This window comes from Balaenoptera physalus (assembly GCF_965194825.1).
Source record: "Balaenoptera physalus genome assembly, chromosome: 16".
Classification (NCBI taxonomy): domain Eukaryota; kingdom Metazoa; phylum Chordata; class Mammalia; order Artiodactyla; family Balaenopteridae; genus Balaenoptera; species Balaenoptera physalus.
Window position 1 is genome coordinate 85,009,008 of NC_138898.1, and position 18,838 is coordinate 85,027,845.

An 18,838-nucleotide genomic window follows, 5' to 3' on the forward strand; every position below is an offset into this window, starting at 1 on the left:
CTTTCCCTGCAGCTTGCGGGATCTTAGTTCCCCAACCAGGGACTGAACCCATGCCCTCGGCACTTTCTGGGGCAGGCAGGTGGTCTTGACTCCTGAGGTGAAGGCCATCCTTTGGTCCCCAGTGCACATCACAAATTCCATCCCAGAATCTAACATTACCCGCAATCTCTTTGACCACGTTTTGGTAATTTTTTAGTTTCTCCCACCAGACTAAGCTATCTGAGGAGATGACCTAGTCTTATTTCTCTTTGCATTCCCATCCACCTACAGGTCTGGCACATAGTAGGGGTTTAAAGAATGTTTGATGAGGGAAGGAAGGAACGAGCCTGGTTCACTCCTCAGTTAAGAGTCAAAGGTCAAAGGTCATGAGGTCTAAGTCTATCTTGCCATGCCCTTCATTTCCAGGGTTTCTCTTTCTCCATATTTAAGAGTGGGAGAGTGATACCAGCCACAACACACTGTGGTCACTGGTGACCAGCCTGGTTCTCCACAGTTCCTTGAGCCTGTGAAAGGAGCCAGCTGAGGCTTGGAGCCAGCATTAGGCCATCAGCAAGCTCTGAACCTGATAAAATCCTGACAGCCCCAGAAGCCAAGCTGGACTGAGACGTGAGATCATCAGATGCCTAAGATACTTGAATCAACTTGTTCACAGCTCTCCCTAGTCATGTTTCCCATAATTCATGATTCACATGAGATTTTTAATAACAAAAACACTCAGATTAAATTTTTATATGAGATGTTTTTCACTCCTTATACAAGCATTATCAACCATTTCAATCGCAGAAAAAACTCTGCCCACTTCCATAATTATTTAAGGATTTTTTTTTAAACTTGTTTTTCTACTTGATTTTATTTGGAGGTAGGAACTCTGGGTATTGAAAGGTGGCTTCTCAGGTGACTCAGGCAATTTGATGATCCAATTTGCTTTCATGTGTGGGACAGAACATTGTATATTAATTTTTTTTAAGCTGCTGCAATACCGTAAATTCAGTACGGAAAAACCCTCCTTTTTCGCTGAAAGAATATTCAAAGGAAGAGTCCATTTCTTTTTATTTCACATGGATGTTTTTCAGTGGTTTATATACATAACCAAGAAGGGACATATTATAACTTTGCTGAGAACCCCATCTCTTTGAATAGGGAGTGACTTCTTATTTCTCCAATAAGTAGCAAGTCAGCTCATGGCTGTCATTATTATTGCCATTTTTAAATGCTCCACTGATTTTTATTTCTCTACTGTCAGAGGTGTTGCTGCTTCAAGGGTGAGCCTTGTACCCAAACGCCTTCAAACAGTAGAAGGAGAGAAAAGAAGATTTAAAAACAAGGAGGAATGAATTCTATGTTATGTGAATTTTATCTCAGTTAAAAACAACAACAACAAAGAAGACATGGAAGAGATGTCAAGAATTGGGTTCCAGAAATGTTCTATAATGCAGCTGTTTTTTAAAGAATATCCTATAACAGTCCTTTCAAACCAAGTTTGCCTTGTCTCATTTTATTTGTGCTGTGAGGCCAAGGGGACGGGTCCAATTATTGGAGATGAAGTTCCTCTTAACCAGGTGAAAGGTGGATCGGCCAGCCCTTTGGAAGAGCAACATAGTGAATAATGGGAGCACTGCCTAGATCCTCCCTTCAGGACTGACAATCTCTGTCCCACCTGCTGCTGGGAGAGCTCAGCTGAATTCTTTCCCAAGGACGCCCCTTTCCCAAAGACATCCACCTTGTTCAAGGTCACGCCCCTCCCCAGGGGCAGCCCTCATCCTATGACTGGTTACCGTAGAGGGTATAGAGGCCCAGCCCCTTGCCTCAAAGTGAGACAATTCCGACGGGTCACCCCAGTTTCAGCGGGATGAATTCATGGGATTGGCTGAGGCCTTTTTTGTGACTGCATTGCAGCTCAATCCTTCCCCCTGCTCAAACCTGCTTCCCTTAAAAATCTTGATCCATTCCCAGTAGACTTCCTGGGCCCGAATTTCTGCCTCAGATTCTGCTTCCTGGGGAACATGACCTAATACAAGCAGGAAGGTAGGAAGGGATGAGACTGGGAATTGGCTGCTGAGGGGACCAGGGCTGCATTTCAAGGGTAAAACCCTAAGAATATGACTGATGATTCTTAGACCAAGAACTACCCTTGTGCTTCCTCTTCTTTTCTTTTTTAGCAGCTTTTTGAGATACAATTCACATGCCATACAATCCACCCATTTAGATCGAACCATTCAATGGTTTGTTTGCAATTCACCAAGTTGTATAACCATCACCTCAGTCATATTTGGAACATTTTCATCACCCCAAAAAGAAACCCCATACCAATTAACAGTCACCCCCCTATTCCTCCCCAACTCCAGCCCCCTCCCCAGCTCCTGGCAACCACTAACGTGCTTTCTGTCTCCATAGATTTCCCTATTATGGAAATTTCATATAAATGGTATCAAACAATATGTGGTCCTTTGTGTCTGGCTTCTTTCACTTGACATGATGTTTTCAAGGTTCATTCAGCTTGTAGCCTGTGTCAGTGCTTCATTCCTTTTTATGGCTGAATAATATTCCATTGCATGGATACATCACATTTTGTTTATCCATTCATTAGGTGATGGACATTTGGATTGTTTCCACTATTTGGCTATTGTGAATAATGCTGCTATGAACATTTGTGTACAAGTTTCCATGGGACGATTTGATTTCTTCTTTCTTGGGTACATACCTAGGAGTGGAATTCCTGGGTCAAAGGTTAACTCTATGTTTAACCTTTGGAGGAACTTCAGACTATTTTCCAAAGCACGAGGGGCTTCTTGAATAGGCTTTTCCTGTGGGGGTCTTTCTGGGACGTGCCTTCTTCACCCCCTCCCCATCCTCACCTCTGATCCACTTCCGTGATCTTTAGCGTTATCATCCTTGAGGCCTACCTGAAATCTCACCTCCTCTAGGAAGCCTTCCCTGATTAATCCAGTCCACAGGGGTCTTCCTCTGTTTCTCTGTGTACTGGTTGCTTTGTCTTCATGGTACAACGTGAGGGGAAAAACAACATTGCAGAAACAAGGTCATGTTCACTAAGTCCCTCAGCCCGACCAGCCAGTTACCTGTGGGCACAATGGCCTTCTTGTCACTTGCTCTCTTTTGTTCACCTTGACTGTGGAAAGGACCTTTGTCTCTGAAACCGACTGACCACACCAGCCTCAGCCTCTGTGGATGCCTTTTGGGGCCGAGCTTTCCAAAGCAGCCCAACTCCAAGAGTCCCAAATGTCCACAGTGAGGAGGGTCAGAAGAGGAGGGTGTCCCTCTTATTAATCACAAAACAGAAAACCACTGGTCTAAGAGGATGCAGGTGGGAGGCACTAGAAAGAATACCCCCTGGAGGGAGGCCCTTGAACTCCCCTTAGGTGCCTTCCCTTGCCCAAGCCGACCAGGACCCCTGGGGAATTAACTCAGTGGTCATCTGATCACAGAATCACAGAAGTGCAGGAACTTGGGGCTGGACGAGATGTCAAAGACCAGCTGGTCCTAAGTGTGGTCCTGGGACCAGCAGCCTCACCCGGGAGCTGCGTAGAAATACAGAGTCTCAGCCCCACCTTGGACCTGCTAAGTCAAATTTGCCTTTTAACAGGGTCCCCGGGTGATTCATGTGCATATTGAAGGATAATAGTAGTGCTTCCCTACAACACTCTGATCAACTAGCCATCTTTCCAGAGAGGCGTGGTCCATCTCTTAGGGCACCATCAGAAAACTCCACCTTCCAAAGAGCTGCATCTGGGTTCACTACAGCTTCCACCATGGGTTCTAGCTCCATACCTTGGATCCGTTCACAATAGGTTGGATATCTCTCCACATGACACCCAACAAACAGAGAGGGACCCTCCTGCCATTTTTGAGCTGAGCTGGTAAGATTGTTACTAAAGAGTACAGTATGCTTTTCAGAAACATAGTGTAAATACTATTTCTGAAGCCCCCAGGAGTAGAGAAAACGGGGTAGAAGACAGCTCCCAAGCAGTATGTACCTATTTGGACCTAATCAGGATGGAACGCTGGCTGACAAGTTTCACCTCGTGCAGGTATTTATAAGAAGACCGTTAACGTACTTGGCCTCCCCATCCAACGGCTGCTGGAAGGTAGTTCACAAATCCGTAATTATCATGCAAGTGTTCTGTGAAAGAGAGAAACATCACGTACCCATTTTACAGCAGTAAAAAGAAACACATAGAGACTGACACCCCACTCAGAAGCGATGGAGGTGGAATTGGTACCTGGGAACCTGGTCTGCAAGCCTCTCGGTCTGGCTGGGAGGGACGGGGAATGATAGCTTTTGTCATCGGTTAGCCAAGACAGATTCTGAAACTGAGCAGTTGCCTGGAGAATGCAGTTTAGATAAACCCCAAGATGCACACAAGATGGAAATAGAGACGGAGCAGGAGTATACACCACACTTTGCCCACAAGAGATGCAACACATTTTCATAGTTGAAATTTACATAGTTCTTTATTCATGAAATTATGAACAGCTGCTATTTTGCTGCATTCCCAAGAAGAGTTGAAAAGGCAGCAAAGAAGAGAACAGACACATTAGGCAAACTCCATCTGCCCCTCGTGTCTAACACTTTCTTCCCTGCAGATAGCAGACAATGGGGTTACCAGATGTCATTGCCTGCTTGGGAAGGACCCAGAAATTTTGTGTGACCATGAGCCAGCCAGCGTGGACAATGCCTCTTTTTTTTTTTTTAAATGATAAATGTACCCACTCCTGTCCACTCCTCAGTGACTGTTCTAAGACACAGGCTCTTCCCAGAGGAATGCGGATGGTGGTGAATTCTCAGGGGAACTTCAGAAATGTCACTCCAGTCTGGACCAATGTCTACTCACCCTGGCGTCCTCCTGACTTTTGAAGAGGGTTTGACAGAGTGCAAGGCTCCTGCATGCCCATCACACTTGACCTTCTAGGAACTCTGGGAGGTCAGTTATCACCTCTTATTACAGAGCAGGACTCCGAGGCCAGAGACCAGAAGTGACAGCATGGGGTCATCCAGCCAGTGGTATCAGGTTCTCCATGTGACATTTTCCCCATCACTCTATGTCCATGGAGTTGGCCCATGTGGGCTAAATGTTCTGAGTGGGTCTCCGGCTATCTTAGCCACTGTGAAGCACTCCTTTTCCAGCCCCTTTATCCCAGGTCCTGCCTCTTGGCAAATACCCGTTGGACACCTGCACACCTGCTTCCAATGGGGTCACTCAAAGTTCCCCTGGGAAATCAGGAAGGGCCTCTTCCTCCTATCATAGGGGATATCGAATGCCAGAGACATAGCAATGTCGATCCCCATTTCACAGTTGTCTTTCTGTTTCCATGCATTTGTCTCTGGACCTTTATTCCAGAGGCCACAGCCTGGCTTCCATGTCTACTCGAGACAGAAGACTCTGGAATTTCATCCAGCAGGAAGAAGCTGGGACAGATCCAGTTGAAAAGGTCCCTGGACAACACAGGGACCCTCAGGGGCCCTCTCTGTTTGCAAGCATGGAAAAGGCCTGTAGCTATTTTGCACACTGATTAACAGGAGGATGTGTTTTTCTTGTTTCTTCTCCACACCTTGAGGCTGAAATTAAAGCAGGGAGGAGCCCATTCTGAAAGATGTCGCAAGGGAGGTCAATGACCCCTCTTTCTTTGCCAATGCAAGCACTGAGCTGCCATCTCCGGACATCAAAATACCAGGAGGGTGACAAGAGGGTATCATCTTATCTCCTTACAGCTTGTTTGTGCCCCAGGCTTGCTTGTTGTCTCTCTCTCTCTCTCTCTTTTTTAGAGGAACAGAAAAGAAAAGAGGAGTGAGCTGGGAAGCCCCACGTCTCTTCTGCCTGGCCAGAAACCTCATAGGGCTGGGGTAAACCCCAAATCCAGGATGCTGGCTTAAGGCAAGGGTTGACGACCTTTGACATTACCTTTGGGGCTTTGATCTTTATCAAAGCAAGGAAGGAAAGCTAGATATTATTTTTTCTCAATGTCAGGTTCGGGTGGTTAAAGAGATGGCGGGCCAGGCAATTAGGTTAACTAGAGGAGGCCACTTTCTGGTAAGGAGTTAGCAAACACCCAGCTAGTACCCACGGTGCAAGGAAGGGGGTGGGATCCACTCTCTGGAGACAAGCTTTCAATATAAGCGTCAAGATTTCCCGACTGGGGGACACCTGGGGGAAGAAGGGCCCACAGACCAAGGATTAGGCATGATGTTTGCAGTTCTGAAGGCTGACCCTTCTGCCCGTCAGCCATGTGGCCTTGGGCTGGTCCCCTCAGTTCTCAACTCTGATTCTTAGTTTCCTCATATGTAAGAAAGAGATGACAATCAGGACGCCTTCCCTACAGGGTGGTCGCACATCTCAACCGTGACAATGTGTATGAAAGCACTTTGCAACCTGCATCTCTGGATGCAGCTAGGAGCTTTCTACGGGTAGGAGGGCAGTGGGTTAATTTTCTCATTTCCCTGTAAGGCTGCGCCTCCGTGCTCTTCGAAAGGTACTGCGGGGATCTTGCCAACAATCCTCAGTCGATCCCATCAGTTGACAAACAGGACACCGGCACAGAGCAAATCACCAGGGTGGACCCAGAAGGCTGCCATTGGGAATAATCAATGGAGGTTCCCAGGTCCAGACGGGCTTGGTTACCCCATGCTGCCTGTCTTAGGCTGTGATCTTGTCACCTGAGAGAGAGACAGACTTGCTCAGCTCTGGACAAGAAAACCCAAGGGCCCATTGGCATCCACGTCGGAGGGTCCCCTCTTAGCGGCTAGCGTGATGGTGAAATGGTGATGATGATCTAACTTGCTGCCAGGAACACAGCTTTTCATTCCCCCCTCCCAGCCCCCAATTAGAAGAGACCCCAATCAGATGGCAAAGGGCCAGCCCCAGGCCCAACCTGCAAGGTGTTGCCGTGTTGAGGTTCCAGTACCTCCACGCTTGACGGTCACGGAATCAGAAGAATGAATCGGTTGCAAAGCCCTCACCACGCGTGCTCTTGGCATCACCCTTTGGGAGGCTCTCTCACCTAGAAGGAAGTTGAAAGCCCATCTGTCCTCTTTTCAAAGTCACATAGTCACAAAATAAATCAAAGCACATATAAAAATGGTCTCCTCTAAACCGTAACTCACCCTGGGCTAGTAGCTATTTACAAGGCTGGCTTATTCTTCCAAAGCAGTTCAGGGGGACCAGCACATTCCTGGACCACGGCATCCCTGCCCATGTGCTGACCTGAGGAATCAGGTCAGAGCTCCATCTGCCAGCCTGCGGGTACCCGCAGTTGCCAGGTTGAGGCTGAAGCTGGTATTGAGTTAAGATCAAGGACCCACTGGCCACCCAGATGTCCAGTGTTATAAAGCCCTTGACATTCTCACCTGGATCTGCCATACCTGGAAATGGAGCCTGACATGAGGATTTGGGCTCTGGCGGGCAGGACCTCTTGTACCCTAGAACCCCGAACACTCCTTTGAGAAAGAAGAGGAATCCTCCTGACTGGTCTTTGAGATGGGATAACCAGGGAGGCTGCAGTGACCTAGGAGAGCCTAGGAGGGGCCTAGGGGACCCTTAGCTGTTGGTTCAAGGTAGAAGTTGACACAAGCCCTGCTCCAGGACCCCATCAGATTTGGCTGTGGGAAATTGGAAGACTCAACTCTCTCCTGCCGGGAGCCAAGGTGGGAAAAAAGAACCAGGAAAGCATCTCTCTCCTGTTCTCAACCCTGACCACCTCTCCCCTGAGACCCATCTGCTCTTTGAGATAGGAGGAGAGAAAAATGAGGGAAGAGAAAGAGGGAGAGGGGAGCGGGAGAGAGGGGAGTCTGCCCTGGAGGGTCTGGGGTGAACGAACTGTGTTGCATGTGCACCCTGGTGGGCTGACCCCTTGCCTCTCCGCCAAAGCCCCCAGCCCTCACCAGGGACCCATCCTCGGGCTTCCCTGAGGCCCTGCCAGCAGCCCAATCTTTGCGACAGCCTTTTTCTAGTTCTGCTCTTTTCTGAAGCTTCCATTCAAACACTTTTAGCACAGATGCCTCATGCATCAGTCCAATGCTAAAAAGATGCAGTAAGTGAAATTTTTGCCATATGTTAATACACATGTTTTAGTTTCCATAAATGCTCAGCGTGGTTTTTATGATACTCAGGATGGTGGTGTTTATACTGGTTTGAGGGGCTTTGAATTCAAATGTGCAAATGATTCTTTACAAGATGTGGTTCAAGGACGAGCCTCAGTTGGGGTCGCCTGCTATCCAGACAGAGGAGGCTCTCGGCTGCCTTCAGCCTGCCACTTGTGAATCTGGGCAAAGCCCTGGTGCCCCCTCCCCGCCACTTCTCACTGCTGGTGGATGGGTTTGGGGGCTGGTTCCAGAAGCCGAGCAGGACCTGGCTGTTTGGAGATCAGGTTAGAGAACCAGCCCGACTTCACACACCAGATGTGACCAGACCCTTCTGGTTGGACCTCGAGGAGGGGGTATCACAGAGGAGGGGTCCCCGAGCTGGAGCCTGAAGGGGACCCAGGCCTGGGCTGGCAGGAGGAGGAAGGGAGAAGGACCAGTGGAGTGTACAGGGAACTGAGCGGACACCGAGGGGTCTGGTGGGTCGAGTGGAGGTTTGCACGAGGAAGAGCAGGCGGTGAAGCGGGATGGGGTGGGACTGGTCCCATCAGCGAGGAGGCAGCCTCCCCTCCCCACACTGCCCTGCTAGCCCCGTGTGTCCTGCAGGAATTCCCCCAATGCCTGAACTCACCAGACTGTCTCACCCATCCCTTTATGCCTTTATGGGCGGGGTGGGGGGGTGTCTCTCTGTTCAAAATCTCCTCTGCCCACCTGGAAAATCCCTACCCATCTCTCGTATCCCTGCTTCTGCCTTCTCGACCCATCCCACCCCATGTCCCCCTGTTCTGCCCCAGAGTCCTGTCCAGGCATCACATTTATCTCAGGGTAGGGACTCCTTGGGCCATGAGCTCCCTAAGGACCGGCCTGTGCCCTTTTCATGGCTGCTTCCCAGAGCCTGGCTCAGAGCTGCAAAGGAGGCCCACGGAAGGAAAGGAGGAAGGGAGGGAGGGAGGAAGGGAGGACCAGACTGCAGGCTCTGCACCCAGTGGGGAGCTGGGGGCGCAACCTAGAGGAGCGTCCTTGTCCTGTTCCCACGTCCAGCTTGCCATCTCCCTTCAACCTGAGCTGGGCTCAGCACCTCCCAGCTCCCTGTCACCAGCCGAGAGGCCAGAGGGTCCATGGCCCACCTCAGCCAGGTCCAGCCCAGGGGGACCAGGGCCCCCTGCAGGGACATGGGTATTGCCGGACCACTGCCAGGGCCTGGGCATTGCCCCCGTGGAGTGAGGGCATCTCGGAGGGCACCCACGCTCAGCTAGTCCTGGGAGGCAGAGATGTCCTTGAGTGTGTTTTCCAAGGCCTGAGGGAGCCACAGGGCTTTTGTTCCACCGAGTTGCAGCGTCCTAGGGTCTCCTCCTTCTGTCCCTTCCCCCTAGAGCTCCCCCTGCCAGGGCCCTTCTGCTCTCAGTCTCCCCCGGAGAGTTTGCCCTCACATGTCCAGATTTGTCCATACCAACGTCTCAGGCTCTGTGCGCTCTGTGGGGGGAGCTGATCCATTCTGGGGGAGCCCGGGGGGTGCATGCATGAAGATGGCAGGGGACATCTCTGTTTGTTTGAACCAAGCATCTCTGATATTTGGAAGAAGGTAACCTCTCCTCCTGGCAACCAGGCTTTTTTCCCAAGGGACCGAGGGGTGAGGGTACTTAATCCTGGAGCCTCAGTCTCCTTCAGGGGATTCATATAGATGTTGCCTGTAATTATAGGTCGATAATGATATAATTTATAGCATGTATATCATGATTTGTGAGTGACTGGACAAGCTGGCAGGCGAGGAGGGTGAAACCATGTCATAAGCTCGTAAAAAGGTAATTATATTTCTTTCTGATCTACCTTTCGCCTACCTGGTCAGGTCGGGGTATTGTGAAATAGTGATGATGGTGATCGTGGAATCGTCGGAGGTTCAATAACACGGGAGAGCTTGACATCGGAGGCCAAGCGGCCCTTTCTTTTTTTTTTCTTTTTCTTGGTCTCAAGTTGGGTCTGACTTGGGGCCAGGGGCATTGTGGGAAGGAACCCCACCAGGACTCCAATTTAACACAAAGAGGGCACCCCAAAAAGAGAAAGCCTGGCCAGATGACCCAGGGTCAGACTGGCCTATAGGGTCTAGCCTCTGGATGAATTCAGAATAGCCCCCGATCTCCTAAGACCCCCCCCCAGAACTGCTGCTCTCAGGAGGAGACGCCGTGTCGCCCTGCCCCTGGGGAATTCTGGGCTGGAGACGCTTGTCATGTCTTCCAAGCCTGATGGAATCTCCAGGAGTTTAGATCTGGATGGAGTTTGGTTGGAGTTTGGAACAATGGTTGGACGAGATTGGGTTTTATCTAGACCCCATCTCCCGTTCTCGGTAATAAGCAAAGCTGCAGAAAGCCCTTGGCCTGAGATATAATAGTGTAATGTAATTACAGTAATGATACTTAGTAGTTCTATAGCACCTTTCATCTGTGGATCTCCACGTCCTTTATAAACATTAATTAATTCTCATAACTCGGCAATGAGGTAGGTAAGTACCATCATCCCCATTTTACAGATGAGAAAGCCAAGACACAAAGGGGGTGAGTGATGAGCTCAAGGTCACCCGGAGAGCCCACTGGTTCAGCTGACCCTGTGAGTCCATTCTCCCGTGCTGGGTCCCCCACCTTGGAGGGAGGATGGTAGAGCATCCCTGGGGTGCCCCCTCCACAGGCCTTGCAGCGATTTGTGTGCATTGCCTCTCTCCAGAGGTCAGGAGGATCATTCCCTGGTGTCCCCACACCCTGGCCTTGTGGACCAGGGAGGTCTCTGAAGCCATTTGGATCCCTAGGGGCCCTCAGCAGCTTGACCCTTGGAGGAGATTCTCTGGAATAGCTCCCCCTTACATCGGACAAGTGGAACCCTGCCCCAACTTCTTCTCCTTACTGCCTATTCTGGAATACCTCCTTATCACCACCAACCTAGGCCAGGCAGCACATCGAACTAAGTTTACATTTATTTTTTGAACACCTATTGGGTGCCAAGGTCTGAGTTGCCCCCTGGGAAGACCCATGAAACAGAAAGACATCTGGGCTGATTTTTTTTTTTTTTGGCTGAGCTGCATGGCTTGTGGGATCTTAGTTCCCTGACCAGGGATTGAACCCAGGGCCTCATCAGTGAAAGCGCAGAGTCCTAACCACTGGACTGCCAGGGAATTCCTTGGGCTGAAAATTAAAAAAAAAAAAAAAAAAAGTCATGTCTGGTCCAGGCTCTGTTCCTTGATAGCTGTGTGACCTTGGACAAGTCACTTTCCCTCTCTGGGCCCTGATTTTCTCACCATGGACGATGGGGGATGTAGATCATTCGTTATCTTCCCAGGGTGATGTTTTATAATTCCTCATTTCCTGCTTGGATGGCAGGGCAACCTCCTAATGTCGTCTCCCTTCCCCCCACACACACCCCAACAGCCCATCCCATAAACTTTCGGAATCAAGGGCCATCATGTCACCTTGCTAACAAACCTTCAGTCACATCTCTTGACCTGCAAGGAGTCCAAATCCCCAAACCTGTTATTCAAGGCTTTGCACAATCTGTCCCAACTTACCTGTTCATGAACGCTTGGCTTGGCCAGATCTACTTTTCCGCCAAGTAGGCCATGGTCATTCCCGACTTTACAGCTTTGGCCAAACTAATCTCTCTGACTATTTTATATGTGCTTTTGAGACCAAAACCCTGCTCATCACTGCGTTAGATGCTGGATTAAAATCCTGTCATTCTTCAAAGCTCAGCTCCTAAATTCCACGCTCTAGGAGATGGCCGCCCAGACAGCAAATGTGAATATAGGCTACATTACTAGAGGCCTAGTATCTATAAAAAGGGAGGTGACAGTCCTGTTCTCTAGAATATGTGTTTTTAGAGAAGGAGCAGGGTGATGCGGGAGCTCTGTCATGTGTGGAACAATTAGGGGACCCACAATCATTTCACTGGGAGGAAACTCAGTGGGACAGGAGACCCTCCCTCCCCTGAAGAAAGATTGTTCTTTCAGGCCATAAAGCTTCCAGGAAGAAGGGTTTCAGTTCAACATAAGGAAGAACATTCTTTCCCTTTCCCACCAGAGCTGGCAGGAAATGCGATGGGGTAATGAGTTGTCTGTCACTGCTTACTGGCCGAGGCCGAGAACAGGCTTGTCATGGAGGCAGGGCCGGACCTATTCTTTGCAGCATCAGGACCCGGGGAGAGAGGATGCTGAGGATGGTGGCTTGGACCCTGCTTGGGTTGCCTGGTTACTCACCAGCCCCCTCTGCTCCTGACCGTTGGAGTCATCTACAGAACCGGGGGAGCAGCGCCCAGCGTGGTGTGACCTCATAGCCTCTTACCTCCTGTTTCCCTGAGTCCCACATGTTCCTGGTGGGTGTTCTAAAAGTAGGGACCAAAGAGGGTTGCCTGACCTGTCAGACAACATTCCAGGAGAGCAGACTCCATGAGCAGAGCCCTGTCTGTGTTCTCAGGCCCTCACCCAGACTCCAGAACTGGCATCCACTGGGACAGATAGACGACAGAACTCAGGGAACTTAGGTTTGAGTCTCCACTCTGCTTCTTTAATAGCTGTGTGGCCTCAGGGAAGTTACTTAACCTTTCTGAGCCTTGATTCTGTGTGTAATTGTGTCTGCCTTCTCGGGTGATTGTGAGGATTAAAGGGGCAATGAGGCAGAATTACAAGCTCTCTGGCACTTTGCCTGGGACGTGGGAGAGAACATTCTCAGACGAGGAAAGAAGGACCCCGGGGATGGAGGTAGTGCCGGTGGTTAGGGCGACATGGGGAAGGGGGAAGGGAAAGATCAGCCATCCAAGGTCAAGAGGAAGATGAGGTTCCTATCTCCCTGGGAACAGTGACGTGTGACAGGCTGAATCTGCAAACCACAGAGGAGACAGAGGGTGGAAATAAGGATGCGTTCACCAAAATCCCGACACACTGGTGAGGGAATTCCTCACTACCCTCAGAACCTGACAGCCCGGTTGAATTCATTCATTCATTCAACAAATGTTTAGCGAGTGCTTCTTCAACGTCAAGTACTGTTGGGCCCTGGAGAATACAGCAACTAACAAAACAAAGTCCCTACCATTCTGGCTTTTCTATTCAGGTCAGGGCAGACAGAAAGTAAACAAAATAAAACAATAATACACAACATAATATTAGGGGATGTTCAGAGCTGTGGAGAACACCGTGAGGGGAGCTGTTTTACAAAGGGGGCTCACAGAGGACCTTTCCGAGGAGCTGAGTTGTGAGCAGAGACCTGCGTGTCCTGAGAAAATAAGCCCAGGCTGCCACCTGAGGGCTGGGGCGCCCCACGTAGGCCGACCATCCTGTCCGTTCCTTTGGCTTTTCTTGTGGGCTTAAGTGTTCACAGCTGTGGGCGTTTCATGGGCGCTATTCCAGGCCCCTTAAATCAGCACTTCTCAAACTTTGACATGTGTAGGGATCACCTGGGGATCTCACTGATGTGAGCGCTCTGGGCAATAGGTCTGGGGTGGAACCTGAGATCTAGCAGTTTCTAACAAGCTCCTGGTATGAACGAAAAATTATTCAGTGACTCTTGTTAAAGATAGTTAAGGAAGATTTTATTCAAGGGAGGAGTGTTGTGCTAGGTAGGGGGACCGCCGCAGTGGGGTCTTGCAGGAGGAGAGAGAGATTGGGCTCAAGTCTGAATACCACAAGGAAAAGTGGGAATTTGTAGCCAAGGAGCAGGGTGGGGGGCCAGTGTATGGAAAACTACTAAAGGGAAAAATCAGGGGTCAGGGGGCTCTGGTCAAATCAACCTCACAGGATTCTTGCAGAAGGCAGGCCAGGGTGATAAGCCATCACCCGGGGGATGGTGGAAGGGGATGAGGAATTTGGTCAAATATCGAGGGTAATCAGATACAGAGAATGTGGGATTCTGGTTAAACTGACTTAGCAGGATTCTTGCTAAAAATCGACCGTGTAGCAGCGAACACGAAAGTCCAAAATCAGGGCCGAGTCGAAAAAGTTCCGGGGAGCCTGAGTAGACTTTGGTCAAGCACACAATCTTTGTCACCAGGTGACACTGATGCTGCCGGTTCAAGATGGTGCTTTTAGTAGAAGACCACAAACACCTGCAACTCAGCATGTTCGAAATGCAGCTCAGAATCTTTCCTTCCACACCCACTCTTGCCCTTACGCGATATTCCCCACGGCACTCATAAGCAAGCACAGCCGTTTTCTTCCGCTTCAGGGCTTTTTTAAAAAAATCAGCTTTATTGAGATACAATTTATATACAATAAAATATACCCATTTTTAAGTGCATTTTGACAATTGTATACACTCATGTAACCATCACTCCATCAAGTTCTAGAATTTTCCCTCATCGAGTTCTAGAACTTTACGTGATCCCAAGAAGTTCCCTTTTGATGTTGGTGGCCCCCACCCAATCTCCTCAAGGTTGTTGCCCCTGCATTTCTCTCCCACCTGGTCCACCTCATCTCCCTTACTGCTAAGTCTTTCCCTGGTGCCTGTTGACCTGTGGCACCCTTGAGGGCAGGGATTGAGTTTTGATTTCTCATCATATTATTCAAGATCAAGAGGCACTTGTTGAAGGGAGGAAGCTTGTTCTTCCAAGCTCCAACTTTTGTGTTGATAACGCATTGTTCAATGGAGAGATGATTGTCTATTTTGAGCGTGAACATCCAGTTGTTTCCATAGATACCTGATCATAATGACTAATTAAACAAAAAAGGTTTAAACAAAAAAGGTTTTCTATTTTATTATCTCTCTAATATTAAAAAAAAGTCCAACCTTTTATCGAGTTGTTCCCATTTTTCTTCTTTTTGGAAAGATTAGTGAGTCTTTTACAACTTGAAGAGAGATGGCGGAAGTAGAAATCAGGTTTCTCCTTTATAATGTGGTCTTGAGAGTTTATTCTCAAAGATGATACTGGCTAAAAATCTACTATCACCGTTTCTGAAATTTTACTCATTCATTCAACCAGCCGGCCCTGTGGGCATCAGGGAAGGGTAAGTAGGACTCAGTCTAGTTGAGGAGGTGGATAAGTAAGTGGGCTCAGGGGTCCATGTGACATATGTTGGCATGGAGATGGACGGAACACAGAGGGGGGAGTATACAGCCCAGAGCAGTCACAGAGGGCTCCACAGCTGGACTTTGCATATTTTTTTTGAGGAAACTCCTGTTTCTTTTCCCTTCTTTTTTTTAAAGATTTTTTTTTTTTTTGACATGGACCATTTTTAAAGTCTTTATTGAATTTGTTACAATATTGCTTCTGTTTTATGTTTCGGCCTTTTGGCAGCAAGGCATGTGGGATCTTAGCTCTCCCACCAGGGATCAAACCCGAACTCCCCGCATTGGAAGGTGAAGTCTCAGCAACTGGACCACCAGGGAAGTCCCTGCGTTTTGTTTTGAAGGATGAATTGGAGTTCACAAAGTAACCGGAGTGGAAGGGCATGCAGGTGGAAGGAGAAGGGTGAGCAAAGACACAATCATAATAGCAAATATTTGTGGGATGCTTACTTTGTGCCAGGCATGCTTCCAGAGGCTTTATACGTGTTAAATCTTTTAGTCCTAACACAATCCCATGACACAGGAATCTTTATCATCCTCATTTTACAGATGTGGCAATTGAGGCACATTTGCCAACAAAATGCACCTGTAGAGGAGACTCATTCACAAGGAGCTTCTGTTTGGGGTGGGGGGGAATCTCTGTAAAAATTCTGAAAACACAGAAGACGTAAAATGCATCTGAAATCATTGCAGTTGGGAGGGAGAGAATATTGATTTCCTGGTGAAACTGTCACTAACAGATTATTATCTGTTCACTCACAACAGCTTGAGGAAACTAGAACATACCTGAAATTCAGAGTTAAACATATTTTATTCTTTGGAAAACAGTGTTTATTGTTAAGAAGTCATGCCGAATCTATTTCATCTGTGAATAAACGCAATTTGGAGGGAGATGCCAAAAGAGATAAAGCGAGGTAGTCTAACTTATAAATCAGGTGATGCCTATAGAAGTTAGCAAATTCAAAATGAAATCAGCAGAAAAAGAAAACCTGCAACGTTAGAAGACACAGCAGGTGAAACCATTAGTTCCTGACTCAATAACCTGTGACAAGGCCACTGGCTGGGTAGTGAAAGAATCACTGTAGTTTATGTAAGAAAAATCTCCATCACTTTCCCAATTATAGAGATGCATGGATTTAGGTAGTATTGAAAAGATGACGAAGATCAACTTAGATGTGGTCATAGAGAGTTATCTGCAGCAAATCAAAGCGGGGTTCAAAACAAAGTAGGGGTCAAATCCACCACTGAAGGCTTGACATCGTGGGGAAAATTTGGCCACCCTGCAGCATGGCGTGAGAAGGAATCACACCTATTGGTTGGACGGTGCAATGCTGAGGACTTTGCAGAAACAGGAAAAAACTTCGATGTGCTTTCACAGTGTTCAACTCTTTGATCTACACTATACATTCATCTGTGAAAAGATTGGCCATTACCCAAAACACATGTAACAGGAGTGGCAAAGCGACACGAAGGTAGTTTGCTGAAGTCACACTGGGTCATCCATCACCAGGCTTTGTCTGCTGTGATTGAGCGGCTTCCAAAGGTTATTGAAACTTTGGAAGCATCATTAAATGATTATCAGACACGCAGGTGGCCCATGAATCGAGAATTCCTATACACGTGCTAAATGTTATAAGAGGGTTTTATTTTTTTTCCTGATGAGCTTCAAAGTGAAACCATAGACATGTTTTCATTGCCTTCAAAAGTAAAAGCAATCTTTTAGTATTTATCATCTAGAGAAATGATGACTATTTCAAAACCATTTGGTAGAGAGTGAAGGAAACTTGCCAAAAACTAATCTCAGGGGTTCAAAGTAAAAACAAAACAAAAGGGAAAAACCCTTCCCTTCAGAGAAGAAACATTCTGGCATGGGGCAGGGTGTGTGTGGCAGGGAGAAGATCTTGGAAATTCAGATGGTGAATATTTCTCTATTTTGTCAGAACAGCATCCGACAATAGTCAACTCATAAAGGTTTGGTTACTGTATTGCTAAATTTAAAGGCATACTTTTCAGCCAGTGATTACAGCAAAACAAATTTTGTTTTTAAATAACTGTTTAAATGCAAAGAACAGGTATGTGAAGCAATGGCCGACATATGGGATACATTTGCAGACCCCACGTAAGAAAGACCCTAGAACCTGAGTCTCACCAGAGCTCAGCCTCTGTCATGATGGCTTGTCCCAACTGGGGGTCAACACCATCACGCATTAAGTACCTACATCTTAGCCCTGAACTTGACTCCGGCTTGGCCAAGCCATGCGGCAGGTGAGGAGATTCATTTTTGTTTGTTTGTTTTTGTAAATAAAGTTTTATTGGAACAACGTCACACTCGTTTGTTTACACATTGTCTATGGCCATTTTTGTGCTACAACCAGAGTTGAGTAGTCACAATCAAAACCCTGAAACGTGCACAGTCTGAAATATTTACTATCTGGGCCTTCATAGGAGAGGAGATTCATTTTTGACCCTGTGTTAGACCTGGTGGCTGATACTAAGAGCATCTGGGCAGGTGCTGGCATCAAAACTAGGGAAACAAGGAGCTTGGTTGTGTCTCAGAGAACTGTGTGGCCCCGTCTAAGAGGTGGGTGGGCTTTGCGAGTTCTGTCTCACCTCTGAGAAGCTGACCCTGGGATGGGCCCAATTTCCATAATTTACCCTTGAAACCTTAACTCGCAGGTCCCCACACTGGCTGCCTCAGTTCAGTTGAATGAGGTGTGGTTGAGGGAGGGACATAATAGGAATCACCATGTTATTTTGTGAAACCGTTCACAGCTTTTTAAAAAAAAAAAAAAAAAAAGAACCGGAGACACCTCATCCACCTCTTGCTCAGGTCCACTGCTGGAGAGGGAGTTATCACTGCGTGCCAGTAAACTGTCATCCTCTGCCTGTCAAACACTCGATCAAATTCTACTGAATGAATGAATGAATGAATGAATGGATGGGTGACAGGGCAAGTCTCCAGGGTGGCTGAAGGCAGGCAGGCAGACAGGAAGGTCTGGTGGGCTAGAGGCAAAGAGCCTGGGCCCAGGAGGAGTGTCAGGGTGGCAGGGCGACTGGTCCAGCCTCCTTCCCACAGACTCAAGATTTTGGGTCTGACTCCTTCGAGGATGCTGCACTGGGCTCCAGGTGGCGGCTGCCACTGGATGAGACAGAGCAGGTTTGGGGAGCTGGAGGACTGGGCAGGGTTTACCAGCTCAGGGATGCCTACTTTCCTGTTTGCAGTGCCTTGGCAGCCAGCTCCTGTCACGCCATGCTGCTACCACCTGCAGCTGTGTCCTCCCCCAGAAGCCACGTGTCGCACCTGAGGGTGCCCTGACCTGCCACTTCTTTCCTCCTCTGCCTTTTTGCTCTATTCAGGCCCTTGATGGAGTGGATGGTTCCCACCTACCTTGGGGAGGGCAATTTGCTTTACTCAGGCTACTGATTCAAACGCTAAACTCATCCAGAAACACCCTCACAGACACACCCAGGAATCAAATATCTGGCCACCTCATATCCTGGTCAAACTGATGCATAAAATGAACCATCGCAGAGATAGATGGTGGACCCTGAGCACTGCAGCTGCGGGCTGGTAGGTCCTGTCCTGGAGCCCCATTTGTGGGTCTCAGGGCCAACATTTGTGGTCTGTTGGGGTCTCAAAGAGAGGACCTAAGGTGGGGGAGAGCCTCTCCTGAAGACCAGACAGTGAGACTGAGTTCTGACTCTGCAC